This window comes from Lissotriton helveticus, chromosome 6 (genome assembly GCF_964261635.1).
Source record: "Lissotriton helveticus chromosome 6, aLisHel1.1, whole genome shotgun sequence".
Classification (NCBI taxonomy): domain Eukaryota; kingdom Metazoa; phylum Chordata; class Amphibia; order Caudata; family Salamandridae; genus Lissotriton; species Lissotriton helveticus.
In genome coordinates this window covers 2,111,705,184-2,111,714,448 of record NC_136067.1, presented here as the reverse complement: position 1 = coordinate 2,111,714,448, position 9,265 = coordinate 2,111,705,184, and the positions used below count along the sequence as shown (strand labels likewise).

Here is a 9,265-nt window from a genome sequence, read left to right as displayed (position 1 = left end):
TAGATTCGTCTACAACAACCCTTGGCCCTTTATATGGTTCCTCCCCAGGGTGGGCTTTCCTATGGTACAGTGGCTGTGCGGTGCCCCTCTAAAAAATGCCTTGTCACTTTCTGTACATTCATATGGTTACTTCATTAAGAACACTTTGTCACATTTTCCAGGAACTCGCCCCGAGACTTGCAAAGCCATCCCTTGCTTCATCAACCAACTCGCCATTTCCTCCGAACAGTATATATTCATAGCAGATCTCAACTTCCACATGGAAGACCTTAGCGATGCCAGCACTGACAACCTAATAGAAAGCATGAGCAACATCAGCCTCATCCACCTCATCATCAACCCAACACACATCGTAGGGCACATGCTTGACTCCATCTTCAACTCCAGCGAAACAATCAAGTACCACCTTGTCACAGAACTCACCTGAACCGACCAACTCCATTGTCCACTTCACCATCACAGGGCACAACGCTACAGAAACCAAAACCAAACCACCCAGCACACCTCAGCGCAACTTGAAAACTGTCTCAGATGCGAACTGGAACAACACTCTCCTTGCCAACTGACCACACAGATCCAGACCTTAAACAGGCCATCAAGAACTTCACAGACTGGATCACCGACTAGGTCACCCCCGCCGAGCAAGATCAGAGAATCTGCAAAGTGTGCCAACTTGTTTACCCCAGAACTTCAGACCTCTCAATGAGACTATTGTTGGCTAGAAAGAATATGGAGTACCAGTAAGGATCCAGTATACTACACCACCTTCAGGACAGCGATCAACCACTACCACCTCTTCCTTAAAGAAGCGAAAAAGAGTGCTCTCACATGTTGCATAGAGATCAGCTCAAACCACAACAATGAGCTCTTCGCCATCGTTAGGGAATTCAGCAACCCTGCGTCCACTGAGAATATCATTACTCCCTTCTGGGATCTGTGGGACATGCTTGCTGACTACTTCCATTAGAAGATTGCAGTCATCTACAGGGACTTTGAATCTCAGCTCTCCGAAAGTGACAGCCTCGACTTCCTCTCACCCACCAAGACTGGTGGCTTGTGCATTGCACAAGACACCCTCTATAATGAAGTACTCTGGGGTACCCACTGATCCATGCCCCCACCTTATCTTTAATCTCATGAGCAAGGTTATCAGCTTACAGCTCACAAAACCACTGAACAGATCCATAGCCATGGACTCCTTCCCGGAAGAGTGGTAACACGCAGAAGTGAAACCCCTCCAGACCTAGAAAAGCTGAAGAACTCGCGACTGATACTCCTGCTCTCGTTCCCGGCCAAAGTCTTCGAGAGGTCGATCAAAAGGCAGGTGACCAGACACCAGGAGCACAACCTCCTTGACTCCTCCCAGTTCGGCTGCAAAGCACAGACAGCAGCCATTGATGACATCAGAGCCCTCCATGAGACTGCAGCCCTCATCTTCCTTGACCGGTCAGCTGCCTTCAACATGGTCTTCCACCAGATCCTGATCGACAAGCACACCAGATCAGAATCCAAGGAAATGCCCTCAAATGGATTGAATTCTACTTCACCAGAAAAAAACTGACAATCAGACTCCCGCCCAACTTCTGAACCCAAGGACATCATCTGCAGCACCTCACAAGGATCCTCAGTTAGCCCCCCCTTCTTCTACACTTACATGACACCCCTAGCCAACATTGTTAGTTTGCACGGGCTGAAGGCCATCTTCTACACCGACTAGACCCACCTCACTATCTCCAGAGACAACTTACATAGGTGACCGGCCAACATCACCAACTGGATGAAGCACAACTGCCTAAAACTGAACACGGACAAGACAGAAGTCCTCATCTTCAGTAACCACGTATCTCCTTGAAGCAATGCAAAGGGGTAAGTAGAATCTGGCTTCTTCCCCTCCCCTACCGACCATGCCCGGTGACTCCAGCATTGTCCTGGACAACAAGCTCTCTTTGAAGAAGCATATCAACATGATCTTTAGATGGCTCTCCACCAGACACCTGCAGTCCGCCTCCCTATTCCTAGCTTAAACTCCGAGAGTCTAAAGCACCTGGCACGGAGGCCGCGGTTACTCCCACCTGGCAGCAAAGACCTGGAATGAACTCCACCCCCTGCACCTGAGATCTGCCTCATCACTGAATCTGGAAAGGACTCAAGACCTGGCTGTTCAACCGATAGGCCCTTCCGGACAACAATTCCTTACCCAGCACCTTGAAAACCTCACTGATGATTTGCTGCGCTTAATACCCATTTATTGATTGAGTCTGTACATTCATATAGATTTTTCTCAGTGGGGATTTTCTGATGCGGTTTTAATTCTCCCTTGCCAATACATGCCTTGCTAAATTCAGTGCGGTCTTCACGGTTGACTTTTGATGTCGAGTTAGCTCTCCATTTATGAATGCGTGGTCACATTCAATACATTTATAGAGTTTCTCTCCTGTGTGAACATTCTGATATATTAAATCAAATCAAATCAAGCTTTATTCGGGTGTAAGAAGAACAGCCATAAAAGAACAACAAAATTCATTTACAAAAACATTTTTCAATAAAATTGTTTTTCATTAAGACAGCTAGTAAAAGCAAGGGTAGACACACTACAAGTTAAAATTTCGTGCTGTGCATCAAATAATTTCATTTACGTATAAAGTACAGTTTCACCCGAAAACAAGCTATTCGATGGATGATTAGGATAAGAAATTTTTGCGTGTTTGAGAAAAAGCTAAAAACAAGTTAAAAAATGTCCAGAAATTGACTCCATATGAAGGGGTTACAGTACTAACAGTCGTGAACAGTGGCTAGTTGGGGATGGGGTACAATCCTAGATCATCCCAGGTTCTGCCTGTGTATGGTAACTAACTTTAAGAAGGTCGCAACCCTTCGAGCAAAGGGTTCGGCGTCTAGGAATTGGAGAGCAAGATAAGCCGGGCGGCACCTGCGGAGGCCCATAATCTTGAGTATTGGCAGAAGCCAATGGTGCCTCAGCTCTTGATAGAATTTACAGAAAAGTGTGATGTGGATTGTCGATTGGGGGGAGCTGTCATCACAAGGACAAGCTTGAAGAGGTTTTTTCCAGGTGTTATTTTGAGGAGAGGTAACCAGGTGGTGAAAGCTGTCTAGTCTGAACCTGGTTAATAGTAATCTCTCGTAGCCCGTGGAGTTGTATGTTAAATAGGGCTGATATATTAATTTTGTTTGTAATCGATACCTTGTCACATTCTATTCATTAATAAGGGTTCTCCCTAGTGTGTATTTGTTTATGCTGCATTAGCTTATTCTTCCTGTGGGAGACTTTATAAACTCTGTACATACATTGGATTTCTTGCCATGTAGATGTTCAGATTTTGCTTCAGTTTTCCATTTATTATGAATGCTTTGTGGTGTTCAGGACATACATATATTTTCTCCCATATGTGAACTTCCTGATCTTGTATTACATTTTGCTTTGTAATTAATCTCTTGTCACATTCTGTAAATTCATGTGGTTTCTCCCCAGTGTGGACACTGATATTACTTTAACTCTCCCTTTATAATAAATACCTTGTCACATGCAGTGCAAATGAATGGTCACCCTCCATTTGGAATAAATGTTTTGTCACATTTTGTTCAATTATGTGGTTTCTTTCATGTGTGAATATTCTGATAGATTTTTAAACTTTGCTTTGTAATAACTGCTAAGTCACATTTAGTACAGCCATATCGTTTCTCACCAGTGTGGAATTTCTGATGTCGTATTTATCTTTGCCTAGTACTAACTGTATTTTTGCATTATGTACATTTATAGGGTTTCTCTCCTACGTGGACTATCTGATGCTGCATAAGATGCAACTTTCTAATAAATGCCTTCTCACATTCAGTGCAGTTGAATAGTCTATTTCTGGTGGGGATTTTCTAATGTTGCTTCAGCTCTCCATTGGTTATAAATGCTTTGTCACATTCAGTGCATTCATATAGTTTCTCCTCCGTGGAGATTTTCTGAAGTAGCGTTTGTTTATTTGTTTTTATAAAGCGCACATATCACCATTCGGTCTCATAGCGCTGACAGAGGGTATGGGGGATGCGAAAAAGAAAGGGTATTATGCCGTTGCCTTGAATAGTAATGTTTTGAGTTCTCTCCGGAAGATTTTATGATTCTGGTTTGATCTTAAAGCCATAGGAAGGGAGTTCCATGCCATAGGGCCAACCTTCGAGAAACTCCTATCTCCATTTCTGACAGTTTGAACTCTTGGTATTTTTAGGAGATTTTTGTTTGAGGAGCGCAGTGTTCTTTCCGGGCAGTATCCCTGAAGTTTGTTTTTTAGATATTTGGGGCCTTGTCCATTTAATGATTTATGCACTAGGCAACAGATCTTGAACCTTATGCATTTTCTGACTGGGAGCCAGTGCAGTTTCTTCAGGCACGGGGCGGAGGGAGTGCGTGGGGGCAGGTCGAGAGTCAGTCTGGCTGCTGCATTTTGGAGTGTCTGCAGTTTAGTGTGCCTTCATTCGCATCAGCCAGAAGTGCGTTACCATAATCAAGGCGGCTGGTGATTAGGCCTTGTATCAGTGGTTTACGGTAAAGCAGGGGTAGCCATTTGAATATTTTCCTTAGGCTTCTCATAAGACCTATGCAGGTGTGCACTACTTTGTCTATGTGGGGAGCCATGGTCAGCTTGTCGTCTAGGGTGAAGCCCAGATTCCGAACAGTACTTTTCAGAGATGGGCAGGGTCCGAGTTCCAGTGGCCACCACTCTTGAGACCAGATGGATTGGGCCGCGCCGAAAAGCATTATTTCGGATTTGCCTGCATTGAGCATCAGGAAATTATTGGTCATCCAGCCCTTTATCTCTAACATGCAATTCCTGAATCTCAAACTTGTCTCTGGTGGCTCAGGGCCGAGGGTTATGAGAATTTGAGTGTCGTCGGCATACGACAATGTGTCGAAGCCGAAGTCCCTAATTATTTTGGCCAATGGTTATACGTAAACGTTGAATAAGGTTGGGCTTAGAATTGAGCCCTGGGGCACTCCCTTGTCGTTGTCAATCGCCTCTGATGAGAAAGGTCCTGATTTGACCCTAGAGCTACGCCCTGCAAGATAGCTCTGGATCCAACCTAGGGCTTGGCCTTCGACACCTATCCCCGCCAGTCGCTTTAATAGGACTCTGTGGGATATGGTGTCGAAGGCCGCCAAGAGGTCTAGCAGGATGAGGATAGCCGACTGTTTGGAGTCCAGTGCCAGCCAAACGTTGTCAACCAACTCTATCAGTGCAGTCTCTGTGCTATGGGAAGCTCTGAATCCTGACTGCGAGGAATCCAAGAGCGTGTGTCTTTCAAGGTATTTGACCAGTTTCGCGTTGATAATGGATTCCATTGATTTACCAAAAAGTGGTAATAGAGATATGGGTCGGTAATTCATCGGTTGCTTAGGGTCTGCGTTATTTTTCTTCAGGATTGGCCTCACAATGGCTTCTTTCCAGGGAGTAGGGAAGGTGGCACGTGTTAGGGACTCGTTAAAAATAGATGTCAGTGTGGGAGCCAGGGCGGGTGCTAGTTTTGCTAAAATCTGGGCGGACGCTGGGTCTTTGGGAGATCCCGATTAGGCCTTTTTTAGTATGTCAGCTACCTCGTCCTCAGTGATTGTTCCAAAGTCAGCTAGGTTTTGCTTTATGGGGTTTGTGGTAGGGAGGTCTGCATGGCATACTTCACTTATTGTGCCTGTTTCTGTGGGGAATGATTCATGGATTATATTTATTTTGCCTTTGAAATAGATAGCTAATTTATCAGCCCAGTCCTGAGATTCCTGAGCAACCTTTTGGCAGGCAAGGAGGTTTGAAAAATCTTTTACAATAGAATAGAGTTCTTTCTATGAATTTCCGGCTGCTTTAATTTTTTCCCCAAGATAGGTTTTCTTAGCAGTGGCTATTTTGCTCATGTATTCTTTATGTGCAATTTTGTATTGTAATTTGTCGTCGGTATTTTTTGATTTGCGCCATTGTCGTTCAGCTTTCCTAGTATGTTGTTTAATGGTTTTCAATTCATCAGTGAACCAGGGCGATTTCATTTTCGGGCAGTTTATTTGGCGTTTGGGGGCTATGAAATCCAGAGTCTGAGCATTAGCTCTCCAGAGCGTTAGCTCTCTCTTTGTTATAAATGCTTTGTCACCTTCTGTATATTGATGTGGTTTCTCCCCAAAGTGGACTTTCTGATGTCGCTTTAGGTTTGCATTTGCTATAAATGCTTTGTCACATTCTGTACATTTATATGGTTTCTCGCCAGTGTGGATTTTCTGGTGTTGCTTTAGCATTCCATTTGATATAAACACTTTGTCACATTCTGTACATTTATATGGTTTCTCCCCAGTGTGGATTTTCAGGTGTTGGTTTAGCTCTCTAAGTGTTATAAATGCCTTATCACATTCTGTACTTTTATATGGTTTCTCCCCAGTGTGGATTTTGTGATGTCGTTTTAGTTGTCCACTTATTACAAATGCTTTGTCACATTCTATACATTTATACAGTCTCTCCCCGGTATGCATTTGTGGATGCTGCTTTAGGTTTTTATTCTTTATGAACACTTTATTACAGTCAATACATTCATATGGTTTCTATCCGGTGTGGATTTTGTAATGCTGCCTTAGATTCTTCTTCCTATGGAACACTATTACATTCTGTACATATACATGTTTTCTGGTGGACACTCTGATGCTACATTAGGTTTTTCATTGCAAAGAAAATGTTTCCACAATCAGTCAATCAATATGGTTCTTCTCCAGTATGATTTTCTGATGTTGCACTTGCTCTTTCTCTCCCTAATAAATGTGTTGCCACTTTCTAGATATTCATACGGTTTCTCTTCTGTGTGTTCTTTCTGATCCAGGATAGCTCTTCAGTCGTAATGAGAACCTTATCAGACTTGCTTCAGTATGTCAGTGTGTTATTTCGTCAATGTAAACCAAGTGATCCCTAAGAGTCAAGTACAGACCACATTGGGCAGTTTGGGTTTTCTGCTGTAGAAACAGAATTTTCGAGATGCACTGTTTTTACATCACTTCCTACACAAGTGATGTTTAATGGAGAAGTGTGGCTCAATGGTTAGAGCGGCAGACCCTGATGCAGAGGTCTGGCCCGGGACCAGGGTTCAATTCCTGCTTTGGCGGCTCTTGGACTCAATTTCCCCGGACCTGATCATTCTCGCCTCGGTGCCTCTTCTAATCATAGGTCCAACTCTGCAACTCTGGGCAATAGCTTGCTTAATCTCCACAACGGCCCCAACAGCGCTGGGATGCCTGGCTTCACCTTGGGGGTGCCCAGGAGTGGACAATCCACATGAAAACCAGGAAGGGTTCCACAGCGGTATGAATACAGCGCTACGAGACCCCTGGGTAGCAGTGCGCTATACAAGTACAAACAAACACATTTAATGCCTTCACCTTTTTTGTTCTTTACTGCATTTATTTCACCTGTTGGGGGAAAAAAAACACTGGATAAGCTTAAATGGTGGGTCCATCACGAAAATCTATTGGCATTTAATGAGACATTTAATTGACCACAGAGACAAGTGCACTGAAGAAATTCTAGATTACACTTTCAAATGTAAAGATGCAATACGCAGAGCAAGGGAATACGATCCTTCCTTGACGCCCTCCTATCGCGGACTGTAGACTCAAGGAGAAACCAAGAATCCAGTTGAGTCTTTTGTCAGCGGTTCTGTGTAGATCCATAAGTGTCGGATTTGGTGGGGCCAGAGACTCCGCATATACATCCAAATGTGCCTTTGATGTGAGGGAAACTTCAAAGAGTGGTTCTGAAGTGCACCAGTATCTCTTCCAATCCCAGCACTCACTCCAGACTACCAAAGGGAGTTATCATTCCTTTGTATGGGGTCTGTCTACTACCCTGTGAAAGGTAAGAGTGGGCCCCTTCCTCCCATCTGCCCAGAAAAATCCATTGGGATGCAGATAAGTGCACAATCACACCCAACCCTTGCAGTGTCTGTAGCTCTCTAGAAGGAATACACAAAGGGGTCGGTCACCTAGGTCAGACGTGTATTAGAGACAGGGTGTAAGGAACATAGAGAAGTACAAGCAGAGAAAAGTCTACTTTCTAAAAGTAGCTTTTCTAAAATAGTAATGTTAAATCCGACTTTACCAGTAAAGAGGATTTATCATTACCATGGCAAAGATATAAAACATGAAACGGCTACTCCTTTCCAATCAGGAATTACAGCTTAAAGGTATTCTAAGAAATTCCCAGTTCTAGCCAATGAGGGGAGTAGGCCCTACAGCAGTGAACAAGTAATTTAGCTGTTTGTCACTACCAGGACATGAAAAAACATAGAAGTATATGTTCTGCCTTTTACTCACATAGCGTCTCGCACTTTGGGTTACCAAGGGCCTTCCTTAGGAGTGACTTATATGTAACAAAAGGGGATTTATGCTTGGCAAGTAGCTTTAAATGCCAAGTCGAAGTGGCAGTAAACTTCACACACAAGCACTGCAGTGCCAGGCCTGAGACATGGTTTCAGGCTGCATATGTGGGTGGCACGGTCAGTGCTGCAGCCCACTAGTAGCAAATAATTAGCAGGCTCTGGGCACATGTAGTGCACTTTACTAGGGGCTTATAAGCAAATTAAATATGCCAAGTGAGTGTGAGCTCATGTTACCATGTTTAGGGGAGAGATCAACACTTTATCACTGATTGGCAGTGGTAGCGGGTGCAGAGTCCTAAAGTCAGCAAAAACGAGCACAGAAAATGGAGGGAGGCAGGTAAATAATTAGGGAAAGACCACCCTATGGCTGTCAGGTCTAACAGAGCCTTTTCCAGTGAATGGACCACACAACAAAGAGCATCACAATAACTGCAGAAAATGTAATTAATTGTTGCAAGGGAGTCCTGTATACTATCAGAGAGCCTGTGATGGGACCCGGACAATAATCTGAGCATCCTTCACATAGTGTAACTCCACAGATGAGGCTCTGACCAGATCTACACAAGGAACAGGAGGTTTACAACCATAATAAACACACATTGGCAAAGTCCAGAAGTCTCACCTTTTAGACATATAGGCTTTGTAAATGCTGCACAACATCAACAAAGAACAAGCATTTGCAATGCAATGGGTCTCGCATTTTTTAGAGTTGGAGCTATTAGTGTAAATATAAATATTTTTTACTTATGCGTTTAGTAGTGGATGGATGTGATGGCAATTGTGTGTTTTACAATCAATTTATAATCAAGCGTATGGTTTAAAGCAATCCTGGATTTGTTTTAGCAAATGAATACTATGCAGTTAT

General features: G+C 43.7%; 1 long non-coding RNA gene across 1 annotated transcript in view; it reads right to left on the bottom strand.

The window, feature by feature from the left end:
• Nucleotides 1–2,460: 2,460 nt before the first annotated feature.
• LOC144764080 (uncharacterized) overlaps nucleotides 2,461–9,265 on the bottom strand; it is a 66,465-nt gene continuing 59,660 nt past the window's right edge. Inside the window, exon 2 of the long non-coding RNA XR_013596308.1 lies at nucleotides 2,461–7,432. This is a non-coding gene — a long non-coding RNA (uncharacterized LOC144764080). The remainder of the gene's footprint in view (nucleotides 7,433–9,265) is intronic.